This window comes from Octopus sinensis, linkage group LG2 (genome assembly GCF_006345805.1).
Source record: "Octopus sinensis linkage group LG2, ASM634580v1, whole genome shotgun sequence".
NCBI lineage: Eukaryota > Metazoa > Mollusca > Cephalopoda > Octopoda > Octopodidae > Octopus > Octopus sinensis.
This window is the reverse complement of record NC_042998.1, coordinates 175,113,047-175,134,081: the sequence shown is the minus strand read 5'-3', so window position 1 is coordinate 175,134,081 and position 21,035 is coordinate 175,113,047. Positions and strand designations below refer to the sequence as shown.

General features: G+C 37.1%; 1 protein-coding gene across 3 annotated transcripts in view; it reads right to left on the bottom strand.

The window, feature by feature from the left end:
• LOC115228799 (mitogen-activated protein kinase kinase kinase 2) overlaps window positions 1–21,035 on the bottom strand; it is a 284,061-nt gene that overhangs the window by 129,272 nt on the left and 133,754 nt on the right. The window contains exon 1 of one of the 3 annotated variants that reach the window (XM_036500464.1): window positions 3,297–3,417. The exons of the other annotated variants lie outside the window; for them this stretch is intronic. The gene's annotated coding sequence lies outside the window, so the exon portion shown is untranslated. Of the gene's footprint in view, window positions 1–3,296; window positions 3,418–21,035 lie in introns of those variants that run through there. 3 annotated transcript variants of the gene reach the window in all.

The following is a 21,035-nucleotide window of genomic DNA, read 5'->3' as shown; positions in this document are numbered from 1 at the left end:
GAGAAAAATACCAAAAATAGACATACAATAAAGGTGTGATCCTTCATTTAACATCTAGGAGAATGATAACTCTAAATAAGAATTAACTCATTGATGAACTCCCCAAATCCTGCCAGCATGGAAAGAAATAAAATGGGTTCAATCCCACAGTGCAGCACCTTGGGGAAGTGTCTTCTACTAGAGCACAAGCACTGGGCTGATCAAAGCTTTGCAACTGGATTGGTAAGACAAAAACTGAAAGAAGCCCATCATATTATCTATCTGTCTGTCTATCTATCTATCTACACACACACACACATGAGTGTATGTATGTTTATGCCTACCCTTGTATTGATATCATGTAATGATTGTAAATGAGCATTACAGTCACATAAGCAATGTTGTTTTATATATCTTCCATATAAAAATCCTTAGAGCATCAGGTAAAATAGCTAAGTGGTATCCCCACCGAGGTTGACTTTGCCTTTCATCTCTCAAGGTTCAATAAAATACATTCCAGTTAAGCATTGGGGTCGATGTGATCAACTAACCCCCCTCTTCCCAAAATTGCTGGCCTCGTGTCAAACTTTGAAATCATTATTGGCTAGGTTGTATTTATCCATAGTTACTGTATTCATTTATAGTCTTCACAGATTTTAATATTTAGTTTTTGAAACATTTGTATGAAATCAACTTTTTGTTTTTAGTTCTGTACTCTGTGTTTATTAATACATACATATGCACCCACCTACACATACACCTAGTCCAGTGTTTGGTCAAGTCCTATGGGTTAGATTCCTTCAGACTACATGCATTATTTTTATATTAGAATTAATAACATTAAAACGACATTTGTTATTCTAAACCCTAATATTCACATTAAGCTTAAAAATATTAAATTAAGGGACCCTTAATCAACAACCAAGAGGCAACCTCTCTGTAGTAACCTGTTTGAAATATCAGCAAAATCTCTCCCAAGTCACATCTTAAATCTTAAAAAAATGGTAGGCTACACTTAGTAATAGAATCAATCATGTATTTATCGTCCCATTATGAAACAAAGATAGGAAGATAACTGGGTAGATTTGGTTGCAATTTCTTGCAGGTTTGGCAATGACATGCTGTATAGCTAGATCACTATTAATTCTAATTTTTGAAATTTTCCAAATGTAGTATCATAAGGATCCATTCAACACCCACTCTTTTCAATTGGTAGCTACACAACACAAATCAGCCTCATATGCATGTGATGCCACATCCTTCAACAATTCTCCAGACACTGCTGTATAACTACTCCAACCCTAATGAAAGCATTCTAGAAACTTAGTTTCTCGACAACAGACATAAACTCATACCAAATCCACTGTTTCTTCTGGTGAGCAACACCAAAGAACATCAAAGGCGACCAACCTTCAGACTCAACAAAATAAATATATTTACACATAAACAGAGAAAAAATACCAAGATTTGCATAAAACTCCTCCAAGACACAACACATGTCGTTTGTATAGAATCACTTTCATGTTCTTGTGGAGCCTATTCAGAAACTTTATGGCGTTATATATATTTCAATGTAAATATTATCAGATTGAGAGAGATAAAATATTAAAGTTAGTTTTCAAAGAATCACCAATGTTTAAAGATACAATTCATTTTCAAAATCTACCAACAGCTAAAAATTTTTAATTCATAGAAGTAACCATATCGTTTAACAGAAAAAACATTTAACTGTTTGGTTATTTTTCTTTTCATTTCATTAAACTGTGTTAATAGGGTATTATATATCTTTTTCTAGTCTGTCATAATTTTCTTGCTTAAGTGAATTTATAAGACAGTCAAGAAAGGAAAATGAGACACAAACACACTTAGATGCAGCAGTGGCTGTGTGGTAAGTAGCTTGCTTACCAGCCACATGGTTCCGGGTTCAGTCCCACTGCGTGGCACCTTGGGTAAGTGTCTTCTACTATAGCCTCGGGCCGACCAAAGCCTTGTGAGTGGATTTGGTAGACGGAAACTGAAAGAAGCCTGTCGTATATATGTATATATATATATATATGCGTGTGTGTGTTTGTGTGTCTGTGTTTGTCCCCCTAGCATTGCTTGACAACCGATGCTGGTGTGTTTATGTCCCCGTTACTTAGTGGTTCGGCAAAAGAGACCAGTAGAATAAGTACTGGGCTTACAAAAGAATAAGTCCCGGGGTCGAGTTGCTCGATTAAAGGTAGTGTTCCAGCATGGCCGCAGTCAAATGACTGAAACAAGTAAAAAGAGAAAAAAAAAAGAGAGAAAAGAGAGCAATAACAGACACCATATTTGTCCAACAGAAAGAAACAATAATGGTATACAAACAATAAGATCCGTTGTGGACTATGCCAGTCCTGCCCCTCCACACTGAACTATGAAGAACACAAACAGGCACATTAAACATCATAACAGGTTGTACACAGATAACACTCAAAGACCATCTACACGACAAAACAGAAAAGACCATCTGGAGATGCAAGAGGCACAGTTTGTTTCTGTAACAAGCTTCAATGCTGACAGTCCACACTCAGGCAGTACAGCAAGTACAACACCTGAAAAACATTCTCTCATCATTCAGCTGAGACATACATAAGGAACACACACATATGTCTATAGACTCACTGCAATAGCTGCAACATCTATAGTCTCACTGCCTCCAATCACTGTTGGAATGCACATAAAGTTGGTGAGATGGCTCTGTAGGTTGTACTTAACAGTTAGTCAACTACCTGAATAGTCTAAACCAGTGATTCCCACACTTTTTCGGGCTGTCACCCCTTTGACACTGGAGCCACATTCCTAGTGCCCCGCCCCTCACTCAGCACCACAAATGTAGACCACTTTCTGCAGCAAATTCAAACAGCAGTATTTCACAAATAAAACTTAACCTAATTAACCTGTTATTTGGGGTGGGGGTGGGTAAGTGGCGTTACATTCCTCGCCTCCTTTTAGCCAACCTTTTATTGCCCCACTTTCCTTCAATGCCCCTCTTGATCTTTCCGCTACCCATAGGGAGGCGAGGGGGGGGGCAGTATTGCCCACTTTGGGAACCACTGGTCTAAACAACAATAACCTGAAATTTCTTTCCAGAACAAATCCCTTCAAATCCAATGTAACTTCAGAAATTTAAGGATGAGTACTGTGTTCCCTCGGAAACCACCTCAAATAATTATAGCCACTCCTGTCATGGAAAAACATTGTTATGACATAGGTGCTCAAACATTCTGAAAAGTAGGTCAGTATAACATGTAACTCAGAAACTACATGCAATTGACTGAAACTTGTAATATTACCTTTATAATGCCAGTGCACTGACTGTTTGTACTATCCATACAGGAACCTAAATGTTTCCTTTAACTACCTCTGTTGCTTTGAATAGATATTTTAATTTGTAATATCTCACCTGTAATAAATGGAAATACTAGCTTGAAATGTATTTTATACATAAAGGAGTGTGTATGTGTTTCCACACACACGTACACAAGTACATGTGTATGGGCATTTCAATTTACAAATTACCTAGAGTTCACTTATTCATTCAAAGGTGGCGTCTTTACTCCAAGTTTTGTTCTTCATAGCCATGCGTACATGTGTGTTTATGTATACACACACACTCTCTGTCTCTCCCTTTTATTCTTTTATTTCTTTCAGTCTCTAGAATGAAGAGCAATTGGATCACGGCCTTGTAAGGCAGAGCCCTGATCTAGGTTTCAGTTGATAATAACCCCAGCATTGTTCGACCGTGGTCGAGACAATGGAATTTACCATGCTACGCCAGACTTCACAGTCCATCATAGCATTAAGGAGGTCCTGTTGCTGGATGCCTGTATCCCTGGAGATTACATCAGGATAGGAGAGTGTGTGCCCTCTGGTAATAATAACGCCAGCATTTATCATATTCATCAAAGCACTAAGTTACAGAACCTTAACAAAAAGCAGTCTTTCAAAGAATGTCAATGTAAAGCAGACATGAAAGTAGATACACAAAGGTACACAGTCTCCATTTATTAATTCCAGTAAGAAGTTTAAGAAGACACCCAAAATATCATGAAGTGGGACAAAATCCGAAATCATGTGGCTGTGAAGCAAACTTCTTAATAACATATATTTCTTTATTGCCCACAAGGGGTTAAACATAGAAGGGACAAACAAGGACAGACAAACGGATTAAGTCAATTACATCGACCCCAGTGCGTAACTGTTACTTTATTTATCGACCCCGAAAGGATGAAAGGCAAAGTCGACCTCGGCGGAATTTGAACTCACAACGTAACGGCAGACGAAATTCGGCTACGCGTTTCGCCCGGCGTGCTAACGTTTCTGCTAGCTCGCCGCCTTTTTAATAATATAGCTATAACTGCATAAATGTTATAGCCTCAAGTCATCCATTTAGTTCAAACTACCTCAATCTTTTTGTTTTATCATAGCAATGACACAAGGAATCAACCAACAATGATAGGAGATTGCCAAAATGTAAATGTGCTGCTGTTTTGGTTTATCCTTGTTTAATTTAGAGAGGAGAGGCAAATGCTCATGGTAGTTTTGACTTTAAGAGTCCCTCCTAGTGTGAGGCATTTATGTATAATAATGCCCTTAATATAAATAAATATATTCAAAAGGAATAATTAATAAATTTTTCTCTTATGAGGTTTTTTTACGCTAACTACTAGATAAATTCTTATAAAGATTTTATCCTATTTTTCAATTGTATTTAGCAGTTCCTTTGCAACTGTTTATTAAGCCAGAATACACAAGTTTGTAGATGAAGTTAATGATACTGCATCTGTCTATCCTCATCTTATAAACCCTCCTATATCTCAAAGCATTACATTAAACGATTTGTTCGATTCTTTCTCTCTCAACACTGCCGCTCACCTTGAAACTTTTCCCTTGTCCGAATTTTCCTTAAAGACATTAACCTTCAGAATTCTAAGCTGAACCACAAAGAACTACATTCTCACCTCCACCAAATAGTTTTAAAAAATATATTATTTACGAGATATGAAATGAAGGCAATAATCAGAGGAGACTTACAAGGAATGGAAACTTACAAAAAAAAACCAGATATAGGTAATATACTGATAGTATATTGGATGAAATATAAGCAAAATATGAAGCAAAGGCATAGATATTTAAATGACTCAGTATGACTGGGTACTGCGTGGATTTAGTTTTTATACAGGGAAAATAATGTTAGTCAGCATGGCCTAGGGAACGATGTGGTCTGGAATTTATCACTTCCATACCATAACCAGGGCCGTATATTATTTTTTGACTGATTTCTTTAGTTCGGTCAAACTTACGGTGGATTCCAGTATTTCACTTTATTTCACCTTTATGGTACACCAGTTGTGCATTAAATTCAACTGATGATACAGTGATGTGCACAATTCTTCTTTATCAAAATTTTGTTGCATACCCATTTGAATATTAGCTGATGATTCATTTTCTATGGTGATGTTTAAACAAAATTTTAATATTTTTACCTTTTGCTCAATTTACCTGGATTTACCTGTAATTAAAGTCACTTTGAGACAAAAGTTATGCAATAGAATTGATTAAGAACCCTTTCTTTAATTATGTTCCATTAATATGTTGATAAGTAAAAAAAGTTACAGTTATTTAATGAAACAAGCCTAGATTGATGATTATTTTAGAATTTAATTGAAACTCATGAGGGGTGTATTCTGGTCAGAAATATAGTAACGAAAGGGTTAAGGCTAACCGCTAATCTGAGAACTTTCTTTTAATAAAGAAATTATATGTAATCTGTTGTTATTGTTGGTTAGCCTCGGGTCTGTCTTGACTGACAAGGCCAATGATCGAAGGTATTCCATCCATTTTTACAAGCACAGTACATTCAATACCATATTCTCTAATGTGTCCTTTTCTAAGACAGTAGAGTGTAATTTGAAGAAAATTTGGCAGTTATTTCTACGAAATTAAATTACTCCTTTGTGGTTCTTTCACTGACTCCTTAGTTGCAATAATGAGTTGTAGTGATAATTAGTCTTAAGATGTTATCATTTAGCTATATTTCAGCCCAAGTTGAGCAGAATAATGACCTTTGCTTTAAAAGTCAGCAAAGTGAGTGTTGAGATTTGGCTACTATTACTAGCAGGTGAAACGACCACATAGAAGCTTTCTCATTGGTTCATATATTGGTATGCAGCACACTGAGCTAAAATGTATGCGTTATTGGAATAATGTCGTGGTAAGCTGGTAACAGAAGAGTATATTGTGACATGCAACATATGTAGTAGTGCATGTATAGAGAAGTGACAAAATTAAAAATGGTAAAATTATAAATAATGATGTGCACACCATCTTCACTGTAAATGTGAACTATCATTTATCTTCAAAGTAATGCTACTCTACGTCCTACAGATGATATTGTGTTACTTCAGTTTCTGCTGGCTTTTCTTATATCTAAGGATAGTAATGTGTATTAACCATTATGGCAGAGGAACTGCCTTAAGTACTTTCTAGGCAGACATTAAAATATCCTATATGTAGTTGTAAAGTTAAGTGATTTGTCAATGCTTTATCAAAAATCACCACCCAAACAGCAAAGTTATTTGGCTTCTTAAAGAAAGGAAAGATATATGGAAGATAGTTGAAGCAGAGTCTACAGTAATGATAGCCATCAGATATTTAATTTCATTACAAATGTTTGACAGCTTTTCGTATAGTGCAGAGTATTCAAATGACAATACTGGAACATGTCTTATTTTCAAACACACACACACATGACTGACAATGAAATTATCATACTGATGTACCACTTCAAATGTAAAATATAAGAAACAAATGAACAAGATAGCCAGTTTCTACATATTCAGTATCAATAAGTGTAAGAGTCATTGGTGTTAATTTCTCCAGAATTTTTGAAACGCCTTTCATAATACTAGTTGTAAAATTACAGCTGCTTTTTGTTCTTAAAACATTTTCAGTAAAATGTCAAGCAACACTTATCTTGGTTGAAGAGATGTAAGTAATGCATGGCTGATTACCGATACACCTGAATTGTTACATTCCATTGTTTAAGAGATTGTAATGGACTGAGCGATACAATATCTTCAGGACATCATGTAGCCTGCCTAGCACAACAACAGAATAAAATATCTTTATCACATTTCAGAAATACAAACAGAAGAATATTTGTAGGGTGTTGATTCTCACCTCAGAATTCAGTAAAGTATTGGGAAATCATATTAAGATTTTGTCTATACAGTGTACCTATATCATTGTGGAGGCACATGGCCTAGTGGTTAGAGTAGCGGACTTGCAGTCGAGGGATTGCGGGTTCGAATCTCAGATCAGGCAATGTGTGTATTTATGAGCGAAACACCTAAGCTCCACGCGGCTCCGGCAGAAGGCAATGGCGAACTTCTGCTGACTCTTTCGCCACAACTTTCTCTCACTCTTTCCTCCTGTATCTTGCAGCTCACCTGTGACAGACCGGCGTCCTGTCCAGGTGGGGAACCCATATGCCAAGGAAACCGGGAAACCAGCCCTTATGAGCCAGGCATGGCTTGAGAAGGATCAAATAAACCTATATCACTACAAGGTGAGGAAATGCTTGGTAGTTTATACAATGCTCCACTACTTACTTAGACAAAAGTTTTTATCAATCCAAGGAACTTATTTACAGTAAAGGGCCATTTGCAAGTTATCAATCTTAAGGCTACTGACAAGGTACAGTACCAGTGATGTAATGTAATGTGTAGAATTGACTCTTCAGTCAGCAATTCACCATTCTATCAACTCAACCGGATGTGACTCTCAATAAAATGTTTATATTACAAACATAAATAATAGTATTCAGATAATAACACCCTTACATACTGAATGCTTCATATTCACCTTATGATGGCAATTTGATGATGCTATACTATATTAACAGATTCTAATTTCATCATCATCACTGCTTAACATCTGTTTTCCATGCATGCATGGGTCAGATGGTTTGGCAGAAGATGATGAGTTGGACAACTGTGTCAAACTCCAATGTCTGCTTTGGCATGGTTTTTATAGCTGGATGCCCTTCATGATGATGCTATATTATATTTACAGATTGCTATACCATATTTTCAGATAAAATTATATCTGACCCTATAACTATCTCCATGTAGGATCAGAAATGACCTAAGAACCTGTATAATCCCTATGAAACACATCAAAATAGAAATAACATCCACGCACAGACAGTAAAAAATTCTAAAATACAAAAGAAAAGATAAATATTTACTTTTATATCTTGATTTGATAGATTCAACTCTCAATTAATCAGAAGAAAAGAAGAAGCAGTTCCCATAGCTAATACCCAACATCAATAGGTGAAAGGAAAAATGTTGGTGGGGAAAAAATTTGGAGCCTGGCTCATATGCTTACAACAGACCCAAGGACCATGTTGGATGCTAAAACTAGGCCTTTAGTGAGAGGGTCTAGATGTCAATGAATGATCAACCGAAACACATGTTTCAGAGCATTGACAGGTATCATGTTCAAAGTTTACCAATGTAGGAGTTATGAAATAGCCATAACTGGAGATTGAAACTGGCACTTGAGATTGGGTTTATTGGGATTTACAGCATCACCATTTGTTATATATATTGTGTCAGCTTTCCACACCTGCTTCTCCTACCCATCCTCTGAGAACAAGAGAAATTTCATATAAACAATATACAATCTTTTATTTGTATGATCTTCAAAATTCTTTTCTGTGAACATCTGAAATAATTCCAGTTGGTATTAGAAACTTAATACCAGTGCCATAAATGTTTTGCACTCTATTCTTATATTGCAGTGAGTATGAACAAGTACTGTTGTCAGGTTCTTTAACTTCACAAGTTATATTTAGTATCAGTAGACCACCCGTATAGATTGAAGAATTTGATCTGTCTTTTGTGTTTGTTTACACTTGAAAATATATATGGAATAGTTAAACATTATTTTTTGCTCTTTTTTTTTTCTTTTGGGTGGTGTGAGAATGGGGTAAGTGTAAGATTGTTCAATTTGACAGAGTTCTTTAAAAATGTTAGAATCTTCTCTTTTAACAAATTTGATGTGACAGTTGACCACATACACATGAAGCTTCTATGCAATCACTTAGCCTATGAGAAATAGCAGTCAAATTCCCATATATCACACCCTACCAAAAAGGAAGGTTACACTGAACAAAATAGTTCTCAGTATATAAAAGTATAAAAAATGTTACGGCTGGAAGAACATTGATTATAAGTCACTATGTCACGGTTGAACTAGAGGAAGCAACATCATACATGTGTGGGTGGGTTGGTGCACACACGCGTGTATGTATGTACATGTGGGAGTTTCATCATCATCATCGTTTAGCGTCCACTTTCCATGCTAGCATGGGTTGGATGGTTCAACTGGGGTCTGGGAAGCCAGAAGGCTGCACCAGGCCCAGTCTGATCTGGCAATGTTTCTACGGCTGGATGCCCTTCCTAACGCCTAATGAGCTTGTTTGTGGTTATGTGCATATATGCATAGTTACTGTGGAGCATTGTCAAACTACTGGTGAGTTGATAGCTCTGTTCAGATCTGTTCTTTTTTTTCGGTGCCAGAGATTGGCTATTTCATAATAAATAATACTGCTCATGTATTAAATATGCACATATGTAAACAAAACTTTCCTTTCTCTTAACCTTCCTAAGTAAATCAAAACACAATTTCTAAAAGCAACAGATGAATTAACTAACCTGATACTTCAGCTAGCTATGAGAAACGTAAGAGGAGGTCATTCTTTTTGTCATTGAAGCATCATGAACAATATCAAAATAAACCATTCAAGAGATTAAGATTGGAATTGAAATGAAAAGCAAAGTTAGCCTCTGCAGGATTTGAATTCAAAATGTAAAAAGTGTGAAGAAATACTGCAGAGTACTTTACCAATGCACTAGTGAGCTTACCAATTTAACACCCTTGATGATAACAATAATAATGGTTTCAAATTTTGGCATAAAGCCAGCAAATTTTGGGTAGCAAGGAAGTAGATTACATCAACCCCAGTGCTCAACTGGTGCTTATTTTATCAACCCTGAAAGGATGAAAGGTAAAGTCAACCTTGGCAGAGTTTGAACTCAGAATATAAAGATGGGTTGAAATGCCACTAAGTATTTTGTTTGGTGTGATATCGACTGTGTTAGTTTGAAACCTGACCAAAGCCTTGTGAGTGTGTGTATGTGTGTTTTGTTCTGTTGTGTGTGTGTCTTTGTGTATGTCTGTCTCCAACCACCACTTGACAACTAGTGTTGGTGTGTTCACGTCCCTCTAACTTAGTGGTTTGGCAACAGAGACTGATGGAATAAGTACCAGGTATAAAAAATATATACCAGGTACTGGGATTGATTTGTTTGACTAAAACTCTTCAAGGCAGTGCCCCAGTATGGCCAGAGTCTAATGACTGAAACAAGTAAAAGTAGAAAAGACAACAGATACTGGGGAAGGTGAATGAGAACAGTAGCAGCAGTGATTGTCTCCCCCTGTTGGATAGTACAGTCAGAAGTACACTATTCCTGAGCTAGTAAGGATGATGGAATGATCATAGACGGAATGCTTTTTGATCATAGATCTGTTTGGTCAGAGCCAGCTTAGGGCTAAACATCAATAACAGTAACTGTAACTTCTCAGACATGAAACTGAAATATTCTCCCACCAAGTAATAAATGTAATATTTTCTGCTCATCCTTCTTTTGAAGAACTCAACTGCCACATCAACAAATGTGAGCCAACAGACACCACATAAGTAAAACAATCTTGAAGTTCAATACTTCCCGAACAAAAATAAACAGATGAAATAGTATAATGGGATAAACACCATAGTACAGTTGGCCCTTGGTGGTGTCCTGAAATGGGTGTTCTACCATCATCATAATATAACATTTCTTTTCTAAGAAGGGACATAAAGCACAAACAAGTGTGTGTGTGTGTGTGTGTGTGTTTATACAAATAAATGAGAGAGAGAGAGGGAGTGATGTGCACGTGCACATGCTTATACATATTCCTAGAGTGCCCTTCCCCACCTTCTCACCTTCTGAACCACCATATTCCAGCACTAGTAAACCTTCTCTACCTTGCAGCTGTAAAAACAAGATAATTCATTTAGTTTTAACATTCTGTCTTTTCATAAAAGCATAAAGCCTCAAATGGTCCTCTGACCAATTGACAGTTCAGTATAGATGGGGATGGTGGCAGTGATGGTGGCAGTGATGGTGGTGGTGGTGGTGGTAATGGCAGTGATGGTGGTGGTGGTAGTGTGGAATTTGAATGATGACTAACTAAATTACAGCAAGTGTTTGTTTGACTCAACAAAAATCTTATTGAACACAAAGCAACAAGATATTGTCTGAAAGCTGATATCTTTCTAATGATATATACAGATGTTATCATAAGGGATTGCCTTGTTTGTATTATTATTAGCATCATCATCATCAATGTCATAAACATCATCATCTTAACAGCTACTATTACCAATACTACCTATTTCATTATTACCCACAAGGGGCTAAACATAGAGGAGACAAACAAGGATAGACATAGGTATTAAGTCGATTATATCGACTCCAGTGTGTAACTGGTACTTAATTTATCGACCCCGAAAGGATGAAAGGCAAAGTCGACCTCGGCGGAATTTGAACTCAGAACGTAATGGCAGACGAAATACCGCTAAGCATTTTGACCAGTGTGCTAACGTTTCTGCCAGCTCACCGCCCTTAACCCCTACCACAACCATATGGTGGTTTAATCAGTTAGAAATAGCAGGTATACCTCCTTCAAATCACACCCTGTTATCCTAAAAAAATGGAAAGGTACAATAGACAATGTTTTCCCTAGTATACAAAATAGCAAGATAGTAATGACCAGAATGTCTGTGACTATAAGTCAGATCAATCAAAACTGATATAAGACTAAACAACAAGCTGACAATCGTTATCATCAATGCAACCAACTTTATTGCTGGTATCTTCATCACAGCCATCATTACTATCATCAACAGTATCACCATTATCATCATCATTAAATCACCCCCACAACTCGCCATGACCATCAGAGATAACTCAACAAATGAGTCTCTACATGATCATTTAATATACTAGAAATAGCAGCCAAACCATCCTTGTCTTTAAAAAAAAAAAGAAGAAAAAAACAAGACAGAATGCATAATATAGTCTAGATATATATTTGAAAACTAAAACTGGATGGTCATGACAGAAACGTCTTTAATCCTAGGTCTGTTCAATGAGAGTTATCCTGAAGTTAAACAATAACAACAATAATCATTATCATCACTAGCACACAAAATAACCATCAACAGCATCGCAATCTTTTTAATTATCATTGCTCTCATCTAATATTAGATTCTTGATCAATTATTGAATTGATGCAGATATACCCCTAAGTCAGTATTATATTGTCACTGCTATTTTTCATTCCATCTTCAAGGATCTATATAATAAGAAAATAGGCAATGGCCCAGTGGTTAGGGCAGCGGACTCGCAGTCATAGGATCGCGGTTTCGATTCCCAGACCGGGCGTTGTGAGTGTTTATTGAGCGAAAACACCTAAAAGCTCCACGAGGCTCCGGCAGGGGATGGTGGTGATCCCTGCTGTACTCTTTCACCACAACTTTCCCTCACTCTTACTTCCTGTTTCTGTTGTACCTGTATTTCAAGGGGCCGGCCTTGTCACTCTCTGTGTCACGCTGAATATCCCCGAGAACTACGTTAAGGGTGCACGTGTCTGTGGAGTGCTCAGCCTCTTACACGTTAATTTCACGAGCAGGCTGTTCCGTTGATTCGGATCAACCAGAACCCTCATCGTCGTAACCGACGGAGTGCTTCCATCCAATAAGAAAATATAGTAACTATCCTTGGGTGTACTTAATAGTTGTTAAGTTCCAAAACCATACAAAACTTGGCAAAATTTGAACACAGAATCAGGAAGTTTCCAAATACATCAAATTTATGAATCAGTAATGAAAGTGAGATGAAGGTTGACTAGGACAGTATCTGAGTACAGAAACATGAAGTAGTAAAATAAAACAAAGGTAAGTATAAATCCTAGCACTACTATTTGTGCCATTTCAACAACGCTAGTATTAACTATTACTATACATAAGGAATACAAAAATATATCATAACAATAGGAAAGCATGCACACACAAACTTCCTACACAGAAGAATTTAATATGAGAAAGCAAAAATATTAAATCAGAAGAGAAAAAAATTCAATTAGAGGATAATGCAAAATGGCAATTAAAAGTCTTCTGTGAACAATTCCAAAGACATAAATCAGAAGAACTTTAGCAAAGATCAGAGCTGTATCTACTTCCAAAGTTTACATCAGACAAGAGAGAGGGTGATTTCATAATTGCAGCTCAATTATAATGTCTCCCAAACTGGTTACCATCAAAATTATTTGGCATGACAGGACACCAAACGTGTAGTAATTTTGAGAAAATTATGTCTTAGCTGGGTGCTATGGAGACCTTTTTTTTTTAGTACCAATGATGAGCTACAGATGCATAACAATTTGTGTATGTGTGTGGGGGATATCGTGTATCTATCTATAAAGATGAAAATAGTGAATTTAAAATTTTACAAATTCATAACTATGTGACATATTAAAATTACTGATTTGGTCTTAAGATTTAAACTATTCCTGTCATACTGGATTTTATAGGGTTTGTCAGCAAGTGGTTTTATATTGGAAATGTGGTCAAGGGATTCCTCACCCTTGATCTAAATAGTTATTTGACTAGAAACAGAATAGTGGCAAATTTCCTTTGAATTTCCATTCATCAATCTTAAAAGAAGTAAAAACATATGACTTATGCAGAATTGGATACACAAAGTCTAGCATGGAGGAAGGCTGGGAAGGTCACAGTTTCAATGTTTATGTCTCTAAAGAGTTAAACAAACACTATGACAAAGTAGCTTTGAATGTCTTTTGTTTTTTTACTTGATTCAGTCATTGGATTGTGGTCATACTGGGATACTGCCTTGAAGGGTTTTGATTGAACAAATGAACCCCAGGACTTATTCTTAAGTCAGATACTTATTCTATTAGTCTCTTTTGCTCAACTACTGAGTTACAAGGATGTAAACAAAGCAACACTGGTTGTGATTAATGGGGGAGACAGAAAGACACAATTACAAAAATACACACATACACATGATGGGTTTCCACACAGTTTCCATCTGCCAAATTCACTTACAAGGCATTGGTCAGCCCAGGTCTATAGAAGCAGACACTAGCCCAAACAGTTGTGCAGTTGGGCTGAACCTGAAACCACTTGGTTACAAAGTGAGCTTCTTGACCACACAACCATGCCTATGACTACAGAAGTCTACAAATATTAAGTGATAGCAGCATAGTTGTTCTGTAGGATATACATATGTACGATACATGCATGCATGTAAAACCAGTCTGACATTGACAGTAAAGATTAAAAGTTCAACACTAATGTTATTGACAAAAATATGTAAGTGAAAATTGTTGGACAACTCTCCAAATACAAAAGCCTGAAGGAGATACAAGAACAGTTGTTATAGTTATTGGTTCTTAAGAACAATTTGAAAAGAAATGAAATATAAAAGTGGACTCCTTGGTAAACCTTCCAAGTATCGCTCAAAAGCTAGTCCTCTTAGGAAGTAAACACATTTATATGAAAATTATTCATCATTGATCCTAGATAACACAATATACTCAATTATGAACTATGTTACACATATCACAGATTCTACTGTGATATCACAGGTTGATGATCAGTTGAAAATTCTGCTTGTACTGCAAAAATGTGCTCCAGCAACCACTCACAACACTGGGATACCCAGAATGCACTGGTTATTGTGATTACATGACTGCTGCAAGATCGTGTATTTTTTAATGTATATTTAATCACTGCAAGACCTTTGGCAATATGCTGTGCTTGAGATCCATCCATGTCGGTTGCACATAAAAATACCCATTACACTCTCAGAGTAGTTGGCATTAACAAGGGTATACAGCTATAGAAACCATGCCAAATCAGACTGGAGTCTGGTGCAGACCCTCAGCTTACCAGCTCTGCTCAGATCGTCCAGCCCATGAACAAATGGACATATAGCATGTCACTAAAGTAATAGTGGTCATCACCAGTATAAAGTGGGTTCAGTTGTAACGTAGTGTGTATAGTTACTAATTTAGAGTGAGTGTTCTATGATTTAATGTATGATGAGTATCCATGAGAGAATCTATTTCAATGTCCTTTTTAATAAACATAAATAAAAAATATTCAGAAGGCAGTTCATTTACAATGAAACATTGTAAACTGTATTTAAATAAAACAAGTGCTGGGCAAGTAGTAACTATGTTTAACCTGCATGTGTAGGCGCAGGAGTGGCTGTGTGGTAAGTAGCTTACTTACCAACCACATGGTTCCGGGTTCAGTCCCACTGCGTGGCATCTTGGGCAAGTGTCTTCTGCTATAGCCCCGGGCCGACCAATGCCTTGTGAGTGGATTTGGTAGACGGAAACTGAAAGAAGCCTGTCGTATATATGTATATATATATATAAGCATGTGTGTATATGTTTGTGTGTCTGTGTTTGTCCCCTTAGCATTGCTTGACAAACGATGCTGGTGTGTTTACGTCCCCGTCACTTAGCAGTTCGGCAAAAGATACCGATAGAATAAGTACTGGGCTTACAAAGAATAAGTCCCGGGGTCGATTTGCTCGACTAAAGGCGGTGCTCCAGCATGGCCGCAGTCAAATGACTGAAACAAGTAAAAGAGTAAAAGAGAGTAAAGAGTATGTGAACCAAATATACGTGTATGCAAGACAGGAAAAATCTCATGACTTACTTCGTACACAGAAGGTTATATGGAAGCCATTGTAAGCTAAGAACAAGAATGTACCACTCATTTTGAAGCAGAGTGGTAGCTGATATGTTTGTGGGGCAGTGTGTGTAGGGAGTGTATATGTGTGTGAAGCAGTGTGTGTGTGTGGGGGGGGGTATGTGGCTCCTGAGTATTAGTATCTGGGTAGGCCCTCTAAATTTTATCCACATAGACAGTGTCTCTAGAACCATTAAATTCTATTGTAACAGGTTTGTCTGAGTGTGCATACACGCAATAAGGTTCAGAGTAAGTGGAGTCAGAGGACTTCTCACTGCATCATTTCTGACAAACACATGGGTCCACAAGGCAATGTCCCCCAAGACTGAAGGTTTAATGGCTTGGTGCTGACTACTCATGGGTAGTAGGACTTGAAAGTACAAAGGCAGTTCATGTAAAGTACAGGATCCTGAGTAGAAAGATCGACTGGGGTAAGCATCTGCCCTGGCAAAGACAAAGGAGCACCAGACAACAGCTCAGCTGGGGAAAATCCAGGGTTCTCCTTAAATGAAGTCAGGATACAGAGGAGTACTATGGGGAGGTACTCGTTCCAATGTTGAGTATCAGGATAGGCACAAAACGCGGCTTTCAACTGGAAGCACTCCACCATTAGATGCAGGATGACGAAACTGTTGTAATATGGCACCCATGGTTGCAAATTGTTGGTGATCTAAATGACGATGATTTACCACATACTTATCAACACAAGACCAGTGAAAAGAAAAAATACAAAGGTATTTGATCCTAATAACCTACAAAGGCAAATGTATTCTCTAAAGGTAAAGGTAGAGATGATTAAGAAAATACATGACACAGTCAGAACACAGCACACAAATTACATCCAGTAGAAATATCACTGTCGCTTCCAAAGTATTTTCTCTCCAAGAAACGAATCCAAGATTGATGTTTGCAGCATTTCTCTTTCGATCCCATCATTCACAGGTGAACACGAATGATGCAGATTCTCAGACGAACCAAAACTGGAGCCTCCAGCGACCATCTCTTGCTGCTAGAAATAACAACTGTCTACCTCAAATTGACGAACAGCATCCATCAGCAAAGAAAAATAGAATTTTTGGCACTGGCCCTTTTTATTAATGAGAAGAGAGAATGGAGATTTCACCTACAGAATTATTCTTCGCCGCCTTGACTGGCTTCTGTGCCGGTGGCACGTAAAAAGCACCAACCGATCGTGGCCACTGCCAGACTCCCTGGCACCTGTGCCAGTGGCACGTAAAAAGCACCCACTACACTCACGGAGTGGTTGGCATTAGGAAGGGCATCCAGCTGTAGAAACACTGCCAGATCAGATTGGAGCCTGGTGCAGCCTCCTGGCTTCCCAGACCCCGGTCAAACCGTCCAACTCGTGCTAGCATGGAAAACGGACATTAAATGATGATGATGACAGTAGGTGCTTCACAGCTGTGGAGCACAAATTAAGTGTTAATAAATCTACCATTCATTCCATTTACAAAGTGTGTGATAATGATTCATATATCTTTGTTTTTGTGGAACGAAACCCCTGTGTTAAACAGGGTTAGCTATACTATACTTTAAGGTTTCAAAAGGACTTCAGTATACAAGAATGTGCATACTCTAATCATTATTAATAATAATTGACAGCTTCCATTTCTGGCTGCTCTATGTAGCCTCAACTGACTATAGTCAATGATAGGCTTGGACAGTTAAGGAGACCAATATATTAGAACAGTTGCAAGTTAGTGTTTATAAGAAGTGCATGTATGGAAAGGGATTCGAGAGGGTTGCCATTCTGAGTAAAAAGCATTGGGAGGAATGTTTAGTGCAGGGCCTGGGAGGTGAGACAGGTGGGGAGCCTTGGTGACGAGAGTATGCAGCTAGAGAGGCCACTGTAATACCAATGCAAGAAACAGATGAAGCTGTGCATCTGTGAATTGTTGATTGCAACATGGTGAGTGAAACATAAGCAACTGAATGGCCTTCTAGAGTATATATGTATGTGTCTAACCGCAATAACTATTCCAAGTATACAAATACAAATAATGTTTTAAATGCATTGTTCTTTATTTATTGCGCACTATATTGTGATGAAGGTGATCTAGATGTAAGTTGTATGTATATGAATTTATATTGCTTTTATACAGTCTTCAAATTCCAAAATCAAAAAAGAGCTCATAAGGACTGATAATTTTAGTTTTGTGGTGTTGAGACAAATCAATCCTTGAAGCTGAATTAAATGAAAATCAACTGAAGCAGCACAATGATGCTAAAGTGATATGAGTGATTTGAACAAAAAGCTCTTTTTCTACAAGGAAAAGGACTATTCTTGAAACAATATCGTTTTTGACAGCGACTGCTACTATAATGCAAATTGGAAAAAAGGGAAGCAAAAGTGAAATATAGAAAAATCAATTTCACTTTTCAAATTTCAATATTTTGTCTTCAAAAAAACGTTATCTAGAGAAAATGGAGTCTAAGATTATCTCTGATCTACACAAGTAGGGAAATGGAAAGTAGGGGTTACAACATGTACAAATCGGTAGCAACAAATTTAAGTTAGAGCCATGCAGCATTTTACTGATGTTGATGGTGGGTTGCAATTATTTGATAAGAACGACCTCTTCAGTTTTCATGTTTTCAATATTCTATGAAATATACTACTACTCTTCCAAAATATTTATTATAAAAGCACATAGATCAACTTACAGGCAGCTAAATTCGAACAATTCACACTTTTTACATGTTTGTCAGTAATTTTTTTTTCTCATCAGACCATTGAATCAGACCATTCACAAAGCTAACAACAGGATACATGTGTGACCTGCTGCATTTTAGGTACCCGTAAATTGAATTCAAGAGTGAAAAAAGTCATGAGTGGGGGTGGGGTGCCAAGTCATAGTAAAAAGTCACTGGTAAAAGTCACAGAAAATAATTTAGAGTGCCCCCCACTCCCACCCCACAAGCACATATTCTCTCTCTCTCTCTCTCTCTTTCTCTATCTCCCTCACACACACACACACACAAATATATATTGTGATTTTTTTCACGTGTAATGCCATTATATAAATTGTGTTGTCACTATGTGCAACAAATGCATTTTAAACAACAGCAATTACTACTGTTATTTCTGTTATAGAAGTTGCTGTTGTTTCATTGGGCAGGACATATTTGCAGGATGGAGGGCAGCAGGTTCCCAAAGGCAGGTTTCTATGCTGAACTACGTCAGGTGCAAGCAGAACTATGGTGGTCAGAGATTGCAATACAAGGACGTGCTGAAGAGACACATGAAGAACTCTGGCATCTCCCCAGATGCTTGGAAGGAGAAGTCTCAGCAGTGCAATGAATGGCACCTGTTGCTGAAGTTCATAATTCCAGATATTGAGAAGGAACAACAGATAGAATATGAAAGAGCAAATGAGAGGTGTCACTTCCCTGTTGCACCAAGTAGTTTCACCCACAGCAGATGTCATTGCCACTGGAGATGAAGAGCAGGCCTTGTAGCCCACATATGAAGTCTGCCAGAGATGATTGTCAAATGAGTACAGTCAATGTCAACCTACAACAGGCAGCAGCAGCAGTAGGAGAAAGAGGAGAAGAAGAAAAGCAACTGTTCAAATACATCAATGTCCTTAACCTGAGAGGACCTGCAAAGAGTATAAGCATGTCCTTCTTCTTCCTCCCCATTAACTAAGTAGAAAAAAAAAAATCAAAAATTATCAGTGCTTTAATCAACAAAAATCTACAACAAAAACTCAGACCACCATAAACTCAAAAGAAAGACGAAAAAAAACTATACAAATATAAACCAAAAGCCTGTATGAAGAATTTTACCAGTTCTAAAGACCACCAATTTCCCACTTCCATTATTTTGGGAGAATTAAGAGAGTGGAGGAAGAAGTTATTTTCAATATTTAATTTTACCAAGAGGGCAGTGAGCTGACAATATTTGAAACCAATATTTAATTGCACAAAGATGGCAAACTCGCAGAATCATTAGCATGCCAAGCTAAATGCTGAATGGCATTTCATCTGTCTTTATGCTTTGAGTTGCCAAAATTTGAAACCTCCTTTGTGTTTTTAAGTTCAAAAATCCTGCCAAGGATGATTGCTCTCCATCCTTTTGGGATCGACACAACAAATACTGGTTATGCACTCAATATAATCAACTCTCCAAAACTTATGGCCATGTGCCAATGTTAGAAATAATACTGTTAAATCTTTATTTGATAAATTCTAAAGATATTTCAGATTTGTATTAACTATTTTCGTGAGAGATTTAATCTGAGATTGTATGCTGAAACAGAAACATCATGGTAGAATTATGACAGTGATTTAAAACACATATGTTATTATATTAAGCTTGGTTTTATCTGTATTATTACAACATAATACATATCAATGCCTTTCATTGTACATTTACAACATGCTGGCCATTGATATTCTATTCTAGTGTATATGGTGGAATATATAATAATATTACAAAATAAAATAAGTGAATAATATAATGGTTTATATGTCTCAACACTGTTTGCAATTGTTTTTAACATATTTTATATTAAATATTTCTATATAAGTGTGTGTGTGTGTGTGTGTGTAATAAGAAAACATACCTTCTCTGACGATGTGTAGTTTGTTGACACAGTGGTGGTCATAATGCATTACATACATAGTATGCTTATGTGTGTACTTATGTTTTCCTCATTATCATCCTCATAGTTTGAATGTCGGCTTTTCCATGTTTGCACGGGCCAGATGAAATTTGATGAGGCAGATTTTCTAAGGCCAGATGTCCTTGTTACCAACAAACACATGTAAAGTTAATATTTCTTTTCTATCATCCTGTCACTCTGGCTCTCTTCTCACTCAGTCAAGTAACACAAAAATGAGCCTGAGGCAACCTTTCTGGTGCCAATGAATGAATGAGACACTACATAAGGAACACCTTTTTTTATCCAGGGACAAGATAATCATTCTAACAGTGTTGATGTCATAATAAAACGCATCCAGTAAATACTGTAAAGTGACTGGCAATTGAAAGGGCAACTAGCCATAAAAGCTATGCCAAAAATTCTAAAGTACAAGCAGTGTGTGACCCCCAATTCATGTAAGAGAGCAGTAACTCAGGAGATCTAACTCAAACTGTAGCAACTCA